This window comes from Heterocephalus glaber, unplaced genomic scaffold, assembly GCF_053883595.1.
Source record: "Heterocephalus glaber isolate CG9 unplaced genomic scaffold, H.glaber_assembly_v1.0 deba00001444, whole genome shotgun sequence".
Classification (NCBI taxonomy): Eukaryota; Metazoa; Chordata; class Mammalia; order Rodentia; family Bathyergidae; genus Heterocephalus; species Heterocephalus glaber.
Genome location: NW_028258297.1, coordinates 28,723,648 through 28,745,355, shown reverse-complemented (window position 1 = coordinate 28,745,355; position 21,708 = coordinate 28,723,648).

The window sequence follows — 21,708 nt, the reverse complement described above, 5'->3', positions numbered from 1 at the left end:
CTCACCTGGATGGATTTAAATGTTTTCCTTAGTTCCACTCTCTTCCCAGATGAACAGGAGTGGATATACTCCTTGGCCCAGTCCTATGGAAAAAACTGCAGGTGTCTTCAGCCTGACTTCCTGGAGGGCACTAGGGCTATCTCCCAAGAGGATCAACACTGGAACTATCAGGCAGGATCACGGGCATAGATAACTGAGATCACATAATTTCCTACCTATTAAGGGACTTCACAGGGCAGCCCATAAAACAGTTGATTTTGACAAACTCAAAGAGACCACTCAAGCCAGAGATGAAAATACACTCCAGTATATGGCCCACCTGGCCACCACTCTTACATGATTCACAACACTAGATCCAGAGAAGCCAGAAGGACAACTTATTCTTAAGATGCACTTCATCGCCCAGTGAGCCCCAGACCATCACAAAAAATTACAAAGGCTAGAGACTGGCCCTCAAACTCCACAACTGAGATAATTGACTTGGCCTTTATGGTCTTCAACAACAGGGATGAAAGTGCTGGAAAGCAGTGGATTTCTGAGCTGCAGATGGTGGCCTCCACCTTAAGAAACCCCCCAGTGTCAACCACTGGATTGACTACAAGGGACCGAGGGTGCCTCTGAAGAGAGGCATCCTTTCAACAGTAATACTTCAAATGCTTCCAGAACTGTCAAAGGGCTAAGTAATGCATGCATTCTGGGATTCCTCCCAAGCGGTGTCCATCCTATAGGGATCTCCACTGGAATTCAGACTGCCAAACATGGCAGTCACCTCTGGGTCATGAAACCAAGGACTCCTGATTGGCTCCTTCCCAGACCTTTTTGGACTGGCTACAAAAGACTGAAGCTGCCTGAAGGCCTCAGAGGCCCCCTGGACAATTTCAGACTCCAAACTTCAGGTAATTCTTGCAGTGGAGAGTAAGTCCACCACTTTACTGATCTTCTTTGCAAGAACTGGTCTTTCTGGCCACAACTACTGTTGTGACTATTGACAGAAAAATCTCCAGATCTTTAACTTCCCCCAGCCCCCAAATCTGGTGTCAGTTTGGAGTACCCCTTTTTGTAGGGAACAGGGGAAGGGGGCGTTACCAGAACCTCTGCAGTAAGTCCTAGTCTCCTGCGAGCCACAGCAGCACATGGCAAATTACAGGAAAGGTAGACAAATGAGACTGAGAAGAAGCTGAGCTTTGGGTCTGATCAGTGCTGCTCTGGGTGGCAAAGTCAAGAAGTCCTAGCTTGCAGCACCTTTTATTTAGTACATCAGGAGAAACAAATGTAACAAATGAATATGTAGATTTCAGTATCACATTGGGATGAACAAGGTGTAACAAAAGACTGGGTGGGGGCAGCGGAAATCTAGGAACAATGAGGAACTACGCAGATGAAGATTTAGTTCCTCCCAGGGTGTCTCTTGCAGGTGTGGTCTTGTCCTGGAGCATTATAGCATCATGGGATCATTGAGATCTCCCTTGTGACCTGAGGCCAAAATGGAATTATGTCTTGGAATGTTATAGCTGGCCTGTAGGCAGGAGAACTAGGCCTACTCAAATGATTTTTCCCTAGAATTATGTAGCATTGCTCCCAACATATCTCCTTTTCTTTTTGTTTTATGTGAAGGTGTTTTTAGGAAAAGTGAGCACACCCAACAATAGCTTGACCCTATATATTGTGAGGATCTATAGTGTGTTTGACTGGCTTAGCTGTCTATAAGCATAATTTCTATTAATTGGGGCTGTAAAAGGATGAAAAATCAAATAATAAAGTTATTTTTTTAAACAATGTTGGCTAAAAAAGCTTAAAACTTTTGCTAAACTCAAAAAGCTATTGTCTTATATAGTTATACTTTTCTACTGGATGTTCAAGACCAAGGTACAGTGAGACCTATATTAAATAAAGTCAATCTCTTGCTATCTAACAAGGTCAATTAAGTCTCCACAGGCACTGTCTTGGAACCATGCATAGAGCCTCTTAGCTCCTCTGTCAGTGTCAGCCATCAGGATATGTCACGGCCTTGCTTGACCATGTTGCTTCCTGCGAAAGCATGGGAGATTTTTTCCTCCAGGTGACATTCCTTTGGCACACTTTTTGTTTGCTCTTTACTATTTTGGTGTTCAGCAACCTCCCTGCTCAGGAGGTTAGGAGACTCACCGAAGATGCAGGATCTTGGAGATGGTTCCCTCATGTCCTGGATCTTATTGTTGTAGTTGACCTTGGAGGGCCAGGGCCAAAATATTGGCTGCCTTTTTAGCCCAGATACCTCTTCGGTTTTGGTCTCTAAACTTTGGTTGTTGAACACCCAGAAGAGAAGATCAATAACATTAACATTGTAAGAGGAGTAATGAACTCAACTATTATAATTTTACCTGGATATAAGCATTTTGGAATAAAAATATAGTTAAACTGTTATTATTGCCAATGATGGTTGCTGTTGTGGTTGGATCCCCGAGTAGCTATCTTTTTATAGGATGTCATCTAAGGAAAATAAATCAGCATACAAGTGGGCCTATTATCATAGGTGGCTGGAGCATAAGAGAAGGGCAACTATCTGAATCAAAAGGTTATTACCATAAACAATGTTAGAAGACCCATACAATTAGAGGGCATGAATACATTTTGTACACCAGAAAAGGAGCAGTAATAAATATTATAGTTATATAAAACATTATGTTCTTCAATGTAGTTTGGTACCAAAAGCATCTTTCCAATAACACTCTTTTGTTTATACCACAGAAATTAATCTTTTGAAGATGACCAATGTAGACATATCACAATAACATATTGAGTGTTTAAACATCAATGATAACCAATGTAATCAATTTATAACATATTGAGTGTTTAAACATCAATGATAACCAATGTAATCAATTTATAACATATTTAGAATTTAAACTTCAATGATAACCAATGTAATCAATTTATAACATATTTAGAATTTAAACTTCAATGATAACCAATGTAATCCATTTATAACATTTAGAATTTAAACTTCAATGATAATGTAATCAATTTATAATAACATTGAGACAATATTTGTTGTGGTGTGTTTCCCATAAGATTATGAAAATTACTAGGGGGTCTCTTTAGTGAATTAAGACCAGAATGATTATTTTCTGGGTGGCCACTTCTTCATTCACCAAAGGGAGTACCCACAGTCTCTATTTACTGTGACAAATAAATAATATGAATACATATATCTTCTTATTTTACAACTGATGATTGCTATTTGATTATTCCATGTAGATGACAATACACATTACTTTTATAAAATAAATCTGAGTGGCACTTTGATCAATTAGCAACCTGGGAAGGAAGGCATGCCTTTAATTTAATAACATTTATCTGTAAGCCAATTTAATAATAGGTGAATATCTTTTAAGAAAAAAATTTTTTTTTCAAAAGGTGAAAAGGAAAAGAGAAAAAAAAATTGAGCTCAACTGTACAAACACAGACAACAGACAAACATATAAGACAATTTATAAAATTAAAGTACACCCAAATATATTTAGCCAAATTGAATTATAATATCCTTTTCATGATTATTAGATTTATAATTGTATGACTGGTCAAAAACTTTGGAATAGTCAATTAACAGAGATCTCTTGAGATTAGAATCAGAAGGAATGAAAGCGCTTTTGTACCTGTAAATATAAAAAGAGCATTTTGAAGTTGTCCCCCACCTTTACAATTTTTTTTACCATAAATCTATAATTATTATTCCTCTGGGGGCATCATCTGAGTCCTGGACCCTGCCATAGATTTGTTGGTTGTCACTGGTGAGGTGGGTCCCTGAGGTGCAGCTGGCTCATCGCTTTCAGCCAGGGTGCTATCACTCATTCTGTGAGATGTTGGTGGTTCCACCAGCATGACCCATGGTCTCACGTTTCGGGAGGGCAGCCACAAGGTTTTCTCATTATCTGTTAGGACACAGGCAAAACCTCTCCCCCAAGTTATTAAGGCAGCGGGGCCATTCCACTTATCTGTTTGGACATCTTTCCAAAGGACTTGTGGTTTTTGAGTCTTAACCATGCCATCCGTTTGCCAATGGAGCATAGCAGGTGGTTGTGTGGAACCTGCTACAGAATTCAAAAAAATGAGTACAAAAACAGCTAGATCTAAATGAGCTTGTGGAGGCAGCTGTGATTTCCTTGTGATTGTTTAAGCAATTGATGTTTGAGGTGGCATGGGCCCTTTCTACTATGGCTTGTCCTTGTGGATTATACAGGATACCAGTACTATGCTTAACATGCCAAATAAGAAAGAATTTTTGGATAAATTTATTAACATATGATGGACCATTGTCAGTTTTAATATTTTTGGGCACTCCCATGGCAGCAAAGGCAGACAAGCAGTGTTGTTGAACATTATGTAGCATTGCTCCCAACACCTTTTCTCATGCTCATTATTACTCATCCCACCTATCCTGTTTCCCTTTTAGGGCAGGACATCTTCACCAAGTTGTCAGCTATTCTATCCATCAGGTGGACACAACCAACATTTTTTTTTTTTGGTTCTTTTATTGGTACATTTTAGGTATACAATTTGTTTACATTTATCATTGGGTGTTTGTACCTGTACATGATGTATCTTGGTTCTTATTTTTTTTACCCATTACCTGTGCACCCTTCACCCCCTCCACCCTTCCATATTTACATAGATTTAATTTCCATTTTTTTCTTTTCTCATAGTTTTTCCTTTCCCCTTCCCCTCCTTTGTCATTGGACCTTTTTTCCTATTTCAAATTATCAATTATTCATTTTAATCATTTTAACTCATGTTTACACTATCAGTTTCTCACACTAAAGAAACTATTTGGTATTTACACATTGTGTCCTATTTATTTCACTTAAGAGTATGGCCTCGATATGCATCCATTTAGCTATTAATGACTCTAATTTCTCATTCTTTATGGCTGAGTAGTACTCCATTTTATAAAAAACCCACATTTTCTTTATCCACTTTCCAGTTGATGGGCACTTGGGCTGTTTCCAAGCTTTAGCAATTACAAACTGTGCTGCTATGAACATGGGTGCACATATATCGTTGTAGTATGATTCTTTTAATTCTTTTAGGAAGATACCCAGCAAGGGAATAGCTGGGTCAAATGGGACCTCTAGTCCTAGTTCTTTGAGGTATCTCCATACTGATTTCCACAGTGGTTGCACCAGTCTGCACTCCCACCAACAATGGAGAAGGGTTCCTTTCTCCCCACAACCCTGCCAGCATTTGTTATTTGTTGGTTTCTTGATAGCAGCCATTCTTTCTGGGGTGAGGTGGAATCTCAGTGTTGTTTTCATCTGCATCTCTTGAATGACCAGTGATGTTGAACTTTTTTTCATATATTTGTTTGCTGCTTTTACTTCTTTGTCTGAGAAATATCTGTTCATTTCAGATGCCTATTTTTGAATTGGGTCTTTGAATTTGGGGGGGTCTGATTTTTTTCAATTCTTTATATATTCTAGATAGTACTCTTTTGTCTGAGGTACAGCTGCTAAAATTTTTTTCCCATATTGTAGGTTATCTGTTAGCTCTGTTGATGGTTTCTCTTGCAGTGCAGAAGCTTTTTAATAAGATGAGATCCCAGTTGTTGATTCTTTCTGCCAGTTCCTGTGCTGCTGAGGTTTTGTTCATGAAGTCTTTTCCTATGCCAATGTCTTCAAGAGTTCTACCTAACTTATCTTCCAGAAATTTTAGTGTTTCTGTCTTAATATTTATATCTTTAATCCACTTTGATCTTAGTTTAGTGCATGGTGATAAGTATGGGTCTAGTTTTAATCTCTGGCAGGTTGAAATCCAGTTTTGCCAACGTCATTTATTAAATAGGCTATCATTCCTCCAATGATGGTGGTTGGCTTCTTTGTCAAAGATGAGGTGGCTGAATATGTTTGAAGTTGTTTCTGGATCTTCTAATCTATTCCACTGGTACTCAGTCTTGTTCCTTTGCCAGTACCATGCTGATTTTATCACAGTAGCTTTGTAGTATAGTTTCAAGTTGGGGATTGTGATACCCCCAGCTATGTCTCTGTTGCTTAGAGAATTGCTTTAGCTATTCTAGATCTCTTATGGTTCAAAATGAATTTTTGGATTGTTTTCTCTAGCTCTGTGAAGTACATTGTTGGAATTTCAATTGGCATTGCATTGAATCTATATAGTAGTTTTGGAAGTATGGTCATTTTCACTATATTGGTTCTTCCTACCCAGGAGCTAGGGATGTCTTTTCAGTTTCTTGTATCCTCTTCGATCTCTTTTTTCAGAGTGCTGTAGTTTTCAGTGTAGAGGTCTTTTGCTTCCTTTGTTAGATTGATTCCTAGATATTTCATTTTTTTGGATGCTATTCTAAAAGGAATTGTTTCCCTAATTTCTCTGTCAGTGAGTCTATCATTCATGTAGAGGAAAGCCATTGATTTTTGTGTGTTGACCTTGTATTCAGCTACTCTACTGAATCTGTCAATTAAGTCTAGAAGTCTTCTGGTGGAGTTTTTTGGGTCTTCTATGTAAAGTATCATATCATCAGCAAATAATGACAGTTTAACTTCTTCTTTTCCTATCTTTATTCCTTTTATTTCTTTCTCTTTTCTAATTACTGTGGCTAATGTTTCCAGAATTATATTAAACAGAAGTGGTGATAGTGGGTATCATTGTCTTGTTCCTGATTTTAGCGTGAAGGTTTTCAGTTTTTGACCATTTAGTATGATTTTGGCTGTTGGTTTTTCATAGACAGCCTTAATCAGGTGAAGATAAAGACCTTCTATTCCAATTTTCTGTAGGGTTTTTATGATGAATGGGTACTGGATTTTGTTGAATGCTTTTTCTGCATCTATTGAGATGATCATATGGTTTTTGTCCTTGACTCTGTTAATATGGTGTATTACATTTATTGATTTACATATGTTGAACCATCCTTGCATCCCTGGGATAAATCCAACTTGGTCAGGGTGTAGGATCTTCTTGATGACCCTCTGTATTCTGTTTGCCAGTAACTTGTTGAGGATTCTTGCCTCTATGTTGTTTAGGGAGACTGGCCTGTAGTTCTCTTTTTGGGTTGGGTCTTTCCCTGGTTTTGGAATCAAAGTCACCCTTGCTTCCAGGAATGAATTTGGAAGTATTGCTTCCCTTTCAATTTCCTTGATGAGTTTAAAGAGTAATGGCATTAGTTCTTCTTTAAATGTCTTGTAGAATTCAGCAGTGAAGCCATCTGGACCTGGGCTTTTCTTTGTTGGTAAATATTTTATTACATTTTCAATTTCTCTCATTGTAATTGGCATGTTTAGAATTTCTATATCTTCTTCATTTAACTTTGGCAATTCATATGTATCTAGGAATCTGTCCATTTCTTCTGTGTTTTCCATTTTATTGGAGTAGAGGTTCTCAAAGAAAGTATTGATGGTCCTCTGGATTTCTGTTGGATCTGTTGTAACTTCACCTTTTTCATTCTTAATTGCATGTATTTGTGCCTTTTCTTTCATTTTTTTTGATAAGGTGACACAACCAACATTTGTAACCCTTCTCCAGGCTGCCCTCTTACCAACTCAGGCAAGTGTGCTTCACTGCAGAGAACACCACAGGATTTCAGACCTCACAGCTACTAGAAATGCTTTTAGAGATCAAACCACCAAAGATGTGCCTGGCATCATCCTCTAAACTTCCAATGGTCAATATTTTGCCCTTTCTGGCATGACCCCAGTATATTCCACTTCTGAAAGCCAAGAATATCAAGGTCTCCCTACCAAAGATGGATAGTTCCTAACCCAGGGAAAGTTCCTCCTTCCTGCTTCACAGGCCCATGCCATTATTTCATCCTTACATGACAATTTACATAAAGGCTATAGACCTCTCACTAGACATCTTAAGCCTCTAATCTGCTTTCTTTCCATGAAGATCCTTCTCAAAATCATCAATGCTCTGTCCACCACCCAGTGACACCTCAGGTTTTTCTGAGACATCTTCCTTTTCCTACACATCAAGCATGAGGTTTTTCTCCAACTCAGGACTGGAAAGCTGATTTCATCCACATGCCTCGAGTCGCTAAGTCTAAGTGGACAGGATCCTTACTGGTCATCTATGGCACCCCAATGGCTGTCCATCTGTGAGACCTTCCCCAGTGGGTGCATTGCTCTCAGGTAAATCCGTGTCCTGCCAATGACTCGCCTGACCCCTCCTTGTGAAAATCACAAGTAATCTTCCCTACTTCCCTCTGGGTGACACAAATTCCAGAAGACACCTAAATACCCTGCCCCTGCCTATTATGCTACTTCACACACTTCCTTCATTCAATCTGCCTTGATCTTGCTTGGTTTTGTCCCCAGGCCTCCATCTTCAAGTCTTTCCTTTTTTGGATAGATCTCCTTTTTCACAACACTGTGAGACTTTTCCTCAGAGGAGTTGGAATTGTTTTCTTTCCTTTTCAACTTTTGTCTGGTGAGCCTCCTGTTCAGTAACTGACAGGGAGAACTCTAAACATCCTGTTTTTACTGTACACTCTCCTGTGGATTTTACTTATAATCCTGTTATGGCTTTGACTCAATTTTCTTCTGCCGCATGGACTGGATCACACCCCATGCTCACGCTTGCCCTTGCCCATATTAATTTTCCCTCCTCCTCCTCTCTGAGCCCTTTTGTTCAGCTAGCCCTTCAGTTCCTTTCATAGCACCCCATGGCTGCACTCCCACTGCCTCTCCTGACAGTCTCTAATTATCTCTACAGGATCCTACAGTTAACACTTTCTCTGCTAAATCAGTCCAATCCTTCCTTAGCCAAAAATGACTGGGCCTGTGTGTCCATGTCTGCAGCCACCTATGCTGCCACCCCAGTCCTCCCCCAAGTCTGGGTCCTTACTAATATCACATACCATCTGCAATATGAATCCAAAGACCCACTACTGGGAGCACTGGACTGTAGACCACTATGCCCAGGCCCAACTCGCCTCCTCCCATGGATGAGGCAGGGCCCCATGTGGAAGGTGGAACATGTATCTTGTTTGCATCCTCCTGCAGATGAGGCAGGGATACATGGGAAGAGAACAGGTGACAAGAGTGTGTGATAAAGCAAGGTCTGGTCAAGAAGAGGACTATCTTCCTCCCTGCCCATTTGTCAGAGAAACATCAAACATGATGTCCTGTAGATCCTAGCTATTTTTCTGGCTCCAGTAACAGATAAGCCCCTTTCCCTTCCCCCTTGATTTCCCTTACCTCTACACTATAAATAAACGTGTGGCCATTTTCTTGGTGGTCTTTTCCTCCCATCAGGTTTTAGAACCCCACCTGGCCCCACCTATACCTTATTATATCTCTTTGTCTGTCTTTCTTAACTCTCACCATAAATTCTCACTCTGTGAACACTTCAGCCACAGGGGCTGTGGCAGCCTACTGACTTTCAGACCTAAAGTCCTTCACTGATTTCCACATCAATGACATGACCAAAAGAATTCAAATGGGATGTGCAACCTGATTCTTTCAGTCCTATTTCCCTAACCTCTCTGTGTACATGAGCTCAAACAGCTCATACATGGCCTCATAACTACTGATACTAATCTAACCCTCCAAGCCCTCATCTGCATCCAATGTAACCTGTCCTCTGGTAAACCATTTGGACATCTACTTTCTCATCAATGTAAATACATGCTACTGTTAATAGCCCCAGGTGACCATGCCAATTGACAGATTGCTCAGGATGCTTCATTCACTCAGCCTGTCCCCTTTTTTGGACCTCCTGAGGTTGCAACAACACTTCTCCTCAATACACAGTCAGAGTTCTGCAACAGCTCCCATTTCCTATGCATGACATACACTTATGGACCCCTTGTCATCAAGCTCCCACTTGCTTAGATTGCCTCCTCTTGACTACCTTTGACCAATCCTTGTAATAGATTCTAATATACACTAAAAGATTCTTCCTCCAATGGGAAAACAGAACAATAGGTTCTAGTTAAATGTCCTGCCAGGGGCCCTTCTGGCTCTGGGTACTCTGGGTTGTCTGGGAAAAAGAAAACCAGACTGCCACATCCCTTTAACATCCACATCCAACTCTGCTTACCCAGTCAAGATGTCTTTTTCCTCAACTGGACCTCCACCTACTTGTGCCTCCCAATTACTGGACTGGCACCTGCACACTGACATCCTTTAGCCCCAAAATAGACACTGCCCAAGGAAACTGTACTCTGCCTTTTGTCATTAAAGCCCCTATCTAACAATGCAGACACCTACTAATAGTCCCCCTGCTCATTTGTCTTGGTGTTTTCACTGCCTCAGAAGCAGGGATAGCAGATCTAGCTACCTTCCTGACCTACTATCGTTCTCCATCCCAAGATCTCTCTAACACCTTGTGAAATATCTTACTCCATTCTTACCCTACAGAACCACATAGATCCTGGTAGGAATAGTCCTCCAAAATCATAGAGGAGGCCTAGATCTTCTTACATCCAAGAAATACTGCTTATGCACCTATCTAGATGAATGTTATTTTTATATCAACCAGTCAGGCATAGTGTGAGATGCAGCAAAAAAGCTCCCTAAAAAGGCTTAAGAAATTAGACAACATCTGTCTGATTTGTAGACCAATATTTGGGACAGGCCTTTGTGGCTCCTAACATTAACTGGACCTCTATGTTTCTATTCTCCTCCTCTTCCTCTTCAGTCCATGTCTTTTTAGGGTCTTTTCACAATTCCTACAAAATCAAGTTCAGGGTACCACTAATCAGCCAATGCAACAAATGCTAGTTCTGACTAATTCCCTGTGCCATCCCCTCAAAATTCTCTCCTGATTATGATGTCCACACTGTCCATATTCCTTGGTGCAGAAAGAAGCCATGAGAAACAGCCTCCCTCTCCTCAACCCTCCCTCCCTGTATAACAACAAAAAATGAGAATGTCATCCCTGGAGGGTAAAGCCATCTCCATGGCCATCATGCTAGCCAGAGCATAAAGTGAAGTGTGGTCCAGGTGCAATCATGCCTTAGCTGCAAATGGACAGGAAATATAAGAGAAGAACAAAGTCAAGGCATCATATTCCAACTCCTTGGCTCTGGGAAGCTGTAATACATCTCCTCTGCATTTCTCAAGAAATGTGAGCCCGAGGTGTGGAAGATGTGGAAACAGCCCACTGCAGACAGGCAGGTCTGTGCATGCCCTACGGAGGTCCCGAGTCACACGGAACATGCAGAATCAGCCCACACCCCGGTAACAATCCACTGGACCCCCACCCCCACTCCTCTGTACAGACACCTGGATCCACACTACAAAGACACAGAGGACACCGGACAACCAGACCACTGCACTGAGTCCCGCTGCTCCCAGCCCAGAGGTAGGGACTTCTGAGCCACCATCCCACTGCTCCTGGTTCTGAGGAAGGGGCTTCCCGGCCACCATCACTCCAGCTGCTCCCAGCCCAGAGGATAGGGCTTTTGGGCCACCATCTGTCATGCCGCTCCTGGCCCAGAGGAAGGGGCTTCTGGGCCACCATCCCTCCCACCACTCCCGGCCCAGAGGGAGGGGCTGCTGAGCTGCCATCCCACTGCTCCTGGACCAGAGGAAGGGGCCTCCCAGCCACCATTCCTCCCACTGCTCCCAGCCCACAGGGAAGGGCTTTTGGGCCACCATTCTTACCGCTGCTCCTGGCCCCTATCTCACCTCTCCAGCTCAGAGGAGGGAATCCATGCAGGCGTTAACAGTCCCCACCCCAGTTGAAATGAGAAAACACAAATAAGTCTCAAAACCAGACTTCCAAATCACCTACAGCAACCCCAAAGGGAAATGAGATGGAACACTCTGATACCCAAGCACCTGGACCCACTGAACCGGCAACAAAAGGGCATCTGGAAAAAATGAAATCAGAAATAATTTCTCAGATAACAGGAGAAATTGTGCCTCTAGTGCAAGACATGATTAATAAATCTAGAGAGGAGCTGAGGAGCATGATGGAATACCAACATAGGAAAAAAATGAAATCCATAAAACATGCAAATAGATTTCCAGGACATGAAAAACTCCATTGAAAGTCTACACAGCAGAATGAGCCAATGTGAGGACAGAATTTCAGATATAGAAGATAAGATTCCAATTAGTGACCAGGAAAAGAAAAATTGCTTCAAAATTATAAGGGAACATGAGAAATCAATCCAGCAGCTGCTAGATGATACAAAGAAGAATAGCATAAGGCTGATTGGGCTCAATGAAGAAACAGGAGACAGTGGAGATGACATAAAAAATATCTTCACAGAAATAATGGCAGAAAACTTTCCAAGCAGGGGAAAAGAGCTTGACATACAGATAAGTGAGGCATATAGGACTCCAAATAGCCTTGATTAAAAAAAAAATCTACACATAGGCATATAATTGTTAAGATTCCAAAAACTCAACAGAAGAACAAAGTTCTACAAGCAGTTAGAGAAAAGAAACAAATCACATACAAAGGAAAGCCCATCAGAATCACAGCAGACTTCTCAACACAAACCCTCAAGTCAAGAAGACCTTGGAGTGACATATTCCAAGCCCTAAAGGAAAACAGTCTCCAACCCAGATTGATGTACCCTGCAAAACTATCTTTCAAAATGGATGGAGAAGTAAGATACTTTCATGACAAAGAGCACCTTAGGAACTTCGTGAATACCAAACCAGCACTCCAAAGAATTTTACACAATAGCCTAGGAACAGACATTGAGGATCACAACCCCAGGAAGCAAAGCAGAATGAACCCATCTGGCATGACAAGAAATTAAATGTAAAGGGGGAAAACCCAACAAAAAGAAAAGGTCATGGCAATGACAAGTCAATATGTTTCAGTTATAACCATCAATGTTAATGGTCTCAATTCACCAATCAAAAGAAATAGACTGGCAGAAGGGGTCAAGAAGCAAAATCCAACAATATGCTACATACAAGAAACACACTTAATTCAAAAGGAAACTCATAGACTGAAAGTTAAAGGGTGGAAAACAATACTCCATGCAACAGGAACCTGAAAAAAAGCAGGAGTAGCTATCCTCTTGGCAGAGCAAGTAGATTTCAAACCAACACTGATTAAGAGAGACGAAGAAGGACACTACATCCTTGTAAAGGGAAGAATCTAAGAGGAAGAGATGACAATCATAAATATCTATGCACCAAACACTAGGGCACCCAACTATATAAAACAAATACTAACAGACATGAAAAGTCGTATATGCACTAATACAATTGTAGTGGGGGACCTCAACACCCCACTGTCACAAATAGATAGATCAACTAGACTAAAAATAAGTACTGAAATACTAGAGCTCAATCAAACTCTTGAACAAATGAACTTAACAGATGTTTACAGAGTCTTCCACCCCACAAAATCAGAATACACATTCTTCTCAGCTGCACATGGGTCATTCTCCAAAACAGAACACATACTCCCACATAGAACATGTTTAAGTAAGTGCAAAGGAATTGAAGTTATCCCCTGTATCTTATCAGACCATAGTGCGATGAAATTGGAGATCCATAGCAAAAGAAACTCAAAAAATTTCATAAACACGTGGAAATTGAACAACACACTTCTGAATAACCAATGGGTCACAGAGAAAATTAAAGAAGAAATCAGACATTTCCTTCAATTAAATGACAATGACAATACAACATATCAGAATCTATGGGACACAATGAAAGCAGTCTTATGAGGGAAATTCATAGAAGTGAATATGCATATTAGGAAAACAGAACGAGCCCAATTAAACAACCTGGTGCTGCACCTCAAGCTTCTAGGAAAAGAAGAACAGGACAACCCCAGAGCTCATACAAGGGAGGAAATTACAAAGATCAGAGGAGAAATCAATGCAATGGAGACTAAGAGAATGATACAAAAAAAGCAATGAAACCAAGAGTTGGTTCTTCGAAAAGATCAACAAAATTGATAAACCCTTAGCCAACCTTATCAGAAAAAGGAAAGAAAAGGCCCAAATCCATGCAATTAGGAATGAAAAGGGTGAAACTACAACAGACCCAGCAGAAATCCAGAGGATCATCAATACCTACTTCCAGAACCTATACACCAATAAGATGGACAACACAGAAGAAATGGACAGATTCCTAGATACATATGAATTACCAAAGTTGAAGGAAGAAGACCTAAAAATTCTAAACAACCCAATATCAACCAATGAAATTGAAAATGTACTTAAAAACTTATCAACTAAGAAAAGCCCAGGCCCTGATGGCTTCACTGCTGAATTCTACAAGACATTTAGAGAGGAACTGCTGCCACTACTGTTTAAACTCTTCAATGAAATTGAAAGGGAAGCAATACTCCAAAATTCATTCCTGGAAGCAAGCATCACCTTGATCCCCAAGGCAGAGAAAGACCCAACTGAAAAAGAGAACTATAGGCCAATCTCACTAATGAACATAGATGCAAAAATCCTTACTAAGATACTGGCAAATCTAATGCAGAAGATCATCAAGAAGATCATACACCCTGATCAAGTGGGATTCATCCCAGGGATGCAGGGATGGTTCAATACACGAAAATCAATCAATGTAATACACTATGTCAATAGAGCCAAGGACAAAAACCATATGATTATCTCCATAGATGCAGAAAAAGTATTTGACAAAATCTAACATGCATTTATGATAAAAACCCTACAAAAAATTGGAATACATGGTCTCTGCCTCAAACTGATAGAAGCCATCTATGAAAAACCAACAGCCAATGTCATACTAAATGGTCAAAAACTGAAATCCTTCACACTAAAATCAGGAACAAGACAAGGATGTCCACTATCACCACTCTTGTTCAATAGAGTTCTGGAAACATTAGCCATGGAAATTAGACAAGAGAAAGAAATAAAAGGAATAAAGATCGGAAATGAAGAAGTCAAATTTTCATTATTTGCAGATGACATGATACTCTATATAGAAGACCCCAAGAACTCCACCAAAAGTCTTCTAGACTTAATAACCAAATTCAGTCAAGCAGCTGGTTACAAGGTCAACACACAAAAATCATTCCTCTAAACAAATGACAAACTCACTGAGAGAGAAATAGGGCAAATAATTCCTTTCAAAACAGCATCCAAAAAACCTGAAATACCTAGGAATCAACCTAATGAAAGAAATCAAAGACCTCTTCTCTGAAAACTATGGCACTCTGAAAAGAGAGATTGAAGATGATATCAGAAAATGGACAGACATCCCCTGCTCCTGGGTAGGAAGGATTAATATAGTGAAAATGGCTATACTTCCAAAATTGCTATATAGATTTAATGCAATTCCATTTGAGATCCCAGAAGCATACTTCATGGACCTTGAGAAAACAATCCAAAAATTCATTTGGAACAAGAAGAGACCCAGAATAGCAAAAGCAATTCTAGGGAACAGAGACATGGCAGGGGGTATCACAATCCCCAACCTGCAACTCTACTACAAAGCTACTGTGATAAAAACAGCATGGTACTTGCAATGAAACAGACTTGAGGACTAGTGGAACAGATTAGAAGTTGCAGAAACAACGCCAGACACACTCAGCCATCTCACCTTCGATAAAGGAGCCAAACACCTTCACTGGAGGAAAGATAGCCTCTTTAATAAATGGTGCTGGAAAAATTGGGCTTCAACTTGTCAATGAGTAAAACTAGATCTACATCTCTCACCATGCACTAAACTAAAATCAAAATGGATTAAAGATCTAAATATTAAAATAGAAACTCTGAACCAGTTGGAACAGAGGTTAGGTAGATCCCTTGAAGACATCAGTGTAGGAAAAGATTTTATGAACAAAACCTCAGTTGCCCATGAACTAGCACAAACAATCAACAAATGGGATCTCTTCTTATTAAAAGGCTTCTGCACAGCAAGAGAAACCACCAGCAGTGTGAAGAGACAGCCCACAATGTGGGAAAAAATCTTCACCTGCTCTTCCTCAGACAAAGGTCTACTATCTCGAATCTATAAAGAACTTAAAAAGATCAGACTTCCCAAATTTAAAGACCCAATCCAAAAATAGGCATCTGAAATGAACAGACATTTCTCAGACAAGGAAGTAGAAATAGCAAATAAATACATGAAAAAATGCTGAACATCACTGGTCATTCGAGAGATGCAAATGAAAACAATGCTGAGATTCCACTTCACTCCAGAAAGAATGGCTGCTATCATGAAATCCATCAATAACAAGTGCTGGTGGGGAAAGAGGAACCCTGCTCCACTGCTGGTGGGAGTGTAGACTGGTGCAAGCACTATGGAAATCAGTATGGAGATACCTCAAAGAACTAGGACTGGAAGTCCCATTTGACCCCACTATTCCACTGCTGGGGATCTTCCCCAAAGAATTAAAAGACTCATACTACAGTGATATATGTGTGCCCATATTCATAGCAGCACAGTTTGTAATAGCTAAAACTTGGAAGCAGCCCAAATGCCCATCAACTGGAGACTGGATAAAGAAAATGTGGTTTTTAAAAATAAAATGGAGTACTACTCAGCCATCAAAAATGAGAAATTAGAGACATTTATAGCTAAGTGGATGCACATTGAGGTGATACTCTTAAGTGAAATCAATAGGACACTCATGTATAAATACTGAATAGTTTCTCTCATGTGAGAAACTGAAAGTGTAAATATGGACTAAATGTGTAACAGGTAATGTGAAATAGGAAGAAAAGGGGCAAAGGGGAAGGAAGTGGGAGGGCTAGAGGAAAGGATAGAAGGGAATGGGATTAATATGAGAAAATGGAAAAATAGGAACAAAATCTTTGTAAATAGGGAGGACTGGAGGGGTTGAAGGGAGGGCTGGGCAAGGGTGAAAAATAAGAACTAGGAGAGACTATGTAAAGATGCAAATTTCCAATGATGAATGTCATTATATTGTATACCTAAAATGTACCAATGATTAGAATGAATAATCGATAATGCAAAATAGGAAGAAAAGGTCCAAAGTTGTAGGGGTAGTGGGAGGGTCAGGGGAAAGGAAAAAGGGAAAGGAAAAATGATGAGAAATGGAAAAAATGGAAATAAAGTCTTTTTAAATAGGGAAGGGTGGAGGGGGTGAAGGGAGGGCTAGGAATGGGGAAAAAATAAGAACCAAGATGGATTATGTAAAGGTACAATTCCCAATGAGAAATGTAAGTGTGTTGTATACCTACAATGTACCAATAGAAGAATTTAATAAAAAAAAAAAGAAATGTGACTACACTCATATGTACACCTCCTGTCCTGAGAAGCGTGACCTCACTCTCTCTGCCTGCAAATTCTTCAAAGCATTGACCCCTCCTATTCCCTTTAAATCCTTTGTTCTCTTTTCCCTGGCTGCTGACTCCCTGTTTGGCCTCAGCCAACTTGTACCCTTGTATGTAGTAAACAGCCTTGTTGCTTACCTAAAGCCTACCCAGGTGATCTCTAAATCTTTGCATCTCTAACACACAGAGAAAGCCAGATTCAGAGAGATAAACTAAAAGAGAAACCCATCAGACTGAATCCAGTGTCAGAAAAGTTTAAAAAAGGAAGCTGTGGTGCCCATGGATTGCAATGTTTATGCCTTAGGCTAAGTAAGCAGGCTATCTTGGGAGAGGATCTAATGCCTGAAGGAAAGAACAAGTCCCTCAGTGGCAGTCAGGCCACTGGAATAGACTCCTCAACTTCACACCCTCCTCACTGGGAAAGTGACACAGCAAATGAGACATTCCCAGATCAGGGCACCAGAGAAACTGAAAGCCAGCAAGTAGTGTTTTACAAAGTACAGGCAGGGCCTTGAGAAAGTTGAAGTCAAGTGTGTGATCTTGATTAGAGACCTGAGTTGAGCTCTGAAAAAGCTATGAATCATGGATTTCCAGGAGTGGGGAGTGACTATGAATGGGAAACTTGGAGAGAAAAGAAATTGGAGTGGTGCTTTGCCATGAGATATTCTTTTTACTACTTACTAACCTATGGGGCCTGCATAGGAAACCCTACTACCCACTGCCTGGGGCTGCTGAGCCCTAAATCACCACAGAGATCCCAGGCTGGAGGGTGACACTTTGTGGAGAATGGAGATGAGCCAGAAGGTAGCTGCTTTGCCAGAGGGTTTGGGGCCCACTCATCAGGAACCATAGAGAAACAGAACAATGATACAACTGCAAGGTATATCGTGCAGGAAAAAGAGAAGAGATTGAAGGAACAGAAACCTGCAAACGTAGGGAAAAGACAATAAAGGCCTCACTGAGCTTTGTTAAAATTAATGGAATGACTTCTAAGTGCAGCTAGAGAAGTTTTCTAGAGGTAGCTTCTGTCTCTGCAGATTAGACTTGAGCAGTTAGAAAGACAGAAGTAAAGAAACCAAGCTCAAGGGGCAGTTTGGCCTTGTGGTTACACCTGGGTGGCTGCACCCTGCTCTGTCTGGCTTGCCCCACCCACTTGACCAGGCCACTGTACTTGGTAAGTTGGAGAGGACATCACCTCCCATTTGAACCTGGACTATTTTCAGAGGAAAGACAACTGGAACCTGTAGTAGAACCTTGCAGAGTTCAACCCTGCAGGAGGACAGGGAGCTCAATTTGGGACTTGCAGCCAGAAATCTGTCTGAATCTTACTGGTCTGTGACTGGCTTACTGAGACTCATTGGCTTATAACTTACAGTACAAAAAACAAAAATGAGAAGACATTTAAGCAAGTCACAAACTCAGACTTCCATCCCACAAAAGGCAAATTCTGGGGGAAACGAGGTGGAAAAGTGATAATCAACTACCTGGACACCTTGAAATGATAGCACATAAAGTAACAAAACAGATGAATGAGGCTGTAGAACAATTCAAAGCAGAAATAATCTCCCAGATAGCTACAGAGATGATGAGCAGAGTGAAAGACATGATTAGAGGCTCTAGAACAGAAACAGTTAAAAAAAATAGATGAGCTCAGAACCATGCTGGAAGCCATGAATGCCCAGTGTAAGAAAGAAATGGAAACCATGATCGCCCAACATAAGAAAGAAATGGAATCCATGAAACAGATTCAAACAGATATCCAGGAGATTAAAAACTCCATGGAAAGTATGCATAGCAGATTAAGGGAATGTGAAGATAGAATATCAGATATAGAAGACAGGATTGAGTTTAATGAACATGAAAACAGAGATTTCTTAAAAATAGTAAGGGCCCATGAGAAATCAATCCAGCAGCTGCTAGATGATGCAAAGAAGAGTAACATAAGACTGATAGGAGTCCCTGAAACAGCAGGAGAAAGTAAAATTGACAAAAAACTCTTCACAGAAGTAATAGTTGAAAACTTTCCAGACAGAGGTAGAGAATTGGACATACAGACAAGTGAGGCATATAGAACTCCAACTAGTCACAATAAAAAAATCTATACCTAGTCATATAGTCAAGATTCCAGAAACGCAACAAAAGGACAAAATTCTACAAGCAATGAGAGAAAAGAAACAAATCATCTACAAATGAAAGCCCATCAAAATCACAGCAGACTTCTCAACACAAACCCTCAAGTCAAGGTGAGCCTGGAGTGAAGTATTTCAAGCCCTAAAAGAAAATAACTTCCTATGTAGACCATTGTATCCTGAAAAATTATCTTTCAGAATCGACGGGGATATTAGATACTTCCACAACAAAGAACACCTAAGAAATTTCATGAACATCCAACAAGCAGTCCAGACAATTCTAAACAATTTCTGAGAAAAATACAATGAAGGTCACAACTCCATGAGGCCCAACACAGGGAAGCCACCAGGCAAAGTAAGAAACTAAAGGGAAAGAGGGAAAAATAAGAAATAAAGTAGTCAACTTTATGACAAGAATGAGTCAATATCTATCAATTATAACCATCAATGTCAATGGCCTCAATTCACCAATCAAATGAAATAGACTGGCAGAAAGAAGCAAAATCCAACAATATGCTATATACAAAAATACACCTAACTCACTGCCAGCCAGGAAGAAGGGGCTTCCTAGCCACCGTCTGTCCCACCACACCTGACCCAGAGGTAGGTGCTTCTGAGCCGCCATCCCACTGCTCTGAGCTCAGAGGAAGGGGCTTCTGGGCTGCTGTCCTTCCCACTGTTCCTGGCCCAGAGGAAGGGGATTCTGAACCTTCAGCCCACCACTCCCAGCTTAGAGGAAGGGTCTTCTGGGCCACCATCCACCCTGCTGTTCCCAACCAGGAGGAAGGGGCTTCCAGGATGCTGCCCCTCCCACCGCTCCCAGCCCAGAGGAAGGGGCTTCTTGGACTCCATCCATCTGGCTGTTCCCAGCCCAGAGGAAGGGGCTTCCTGGCTGCTGTCTGTGCTGCCGCTCCTGGCCAGAGGAAAGGCCTTTTGAGCTGCTGTCCCACCAATCCTGGCCCAGAGGAAGTGGCTTCTGGGCCACCATTCCTTCCTGCTGCTCTTAGACAAGAGGAAGGGGCTTCTGGGTTGTCATCTGACACATTGATCCCAGCCCAGAGGAAGGTGCTTCTGAGCTGCTGTTCCACTGCTCCCAGCTCAGAGGAGGTGAGCCCCATGGGCACCAACAGCACTGCCCCCTCAGGTCAAAAAAAAGAAGACACGTAAACAAGTCTCAAAACCAGACTTCCAGATCACCTAGAGCAACCCCAAAAGGAAATGAGGTGCAACACTCTCATACTCAACCATCAGGACTCCCTGAACTGGCAACAAAAGAGGATCTGGAAAAAATGAAATCAGAAATAATGTCTCACAGAACAGCAGAAATTGTGCTTGTAGTGCAAGACATGATTAATAAATCTAGAGAGGACACAGATAAAAAAATAGAGGATCTGAGGAACATGATGGAATCTCAACATAGGAAACAAATGGAATCCATAAAACAGATGCAAATAGATTTCCAGGACATGAAAAACTCCATTGAAAGTACACAGCAGAATGAGCCATTGTGAAGACAGAATTTCAGATATAGAAGATAAGATTGTAATTAGTGACCAGGAAAAGAAAAATTGCTTCAAAATTGTAAGGGACCATGAGAAATCAATCCAGCAGCTGCTAGATGAGGCAAAGAAGAATAACATAAGACTGATTGGGCTCAATGAAGAAACAGGAGAGAGTGGAGATGACATAAAAAATATGTTCACAGAAGTGATGGCAGAAAACTTCCCAAGGAGGGGAAAAGAACTTGACATACAGATAAGTGAGGCCTCCAAAAAAATCTACAAATAGGCATATAATTGTTAAGATTCCAGAAACTCAACAAAAGAACAAAGTTCTACAAGCAGTTAGAGAAAAGAAACAAATCACATACAAAGGAAAGCCCATCAGAATCACAGCAGACTTCTCAACACAAACAATCAAGGCAAGAAGAGCTTGGAGTGACCTTCCAAGCCCTAAAGGAAAACAGCCTCCAACCCAGATTGATGTACCCTGTCAAACTATCTTTCAAAATTGATGGAGAAATAAGATACTTTCATGACTAAGAGCACCTTAGGAACTTCATGAATACCAAACCAGCACTCCAAAAAATTGTAGACAATATCCTAGGAAAAAACAATGAGAATCACAACCCCAGGAAGCACAGCAGAATGAATCCATTGGGTGGGACAAGAAATTAAATGTAAAGGGGGGAATCCAACAAAAAGAAAAAGTCATGACAATGATAAGTCAATATGTATCAGTTATAACCATCAATGTTAATGTTCTCAATTCACCAATCAAAAGAAATAGACTGGCAGAATGGGTCAAGAAGCAAAATCCAACAATATGCTGCATACAAGAAACACACTTAATTCGAAATGAAACTTATAGACTGAAAGTTAAAGGGTGGAAAAC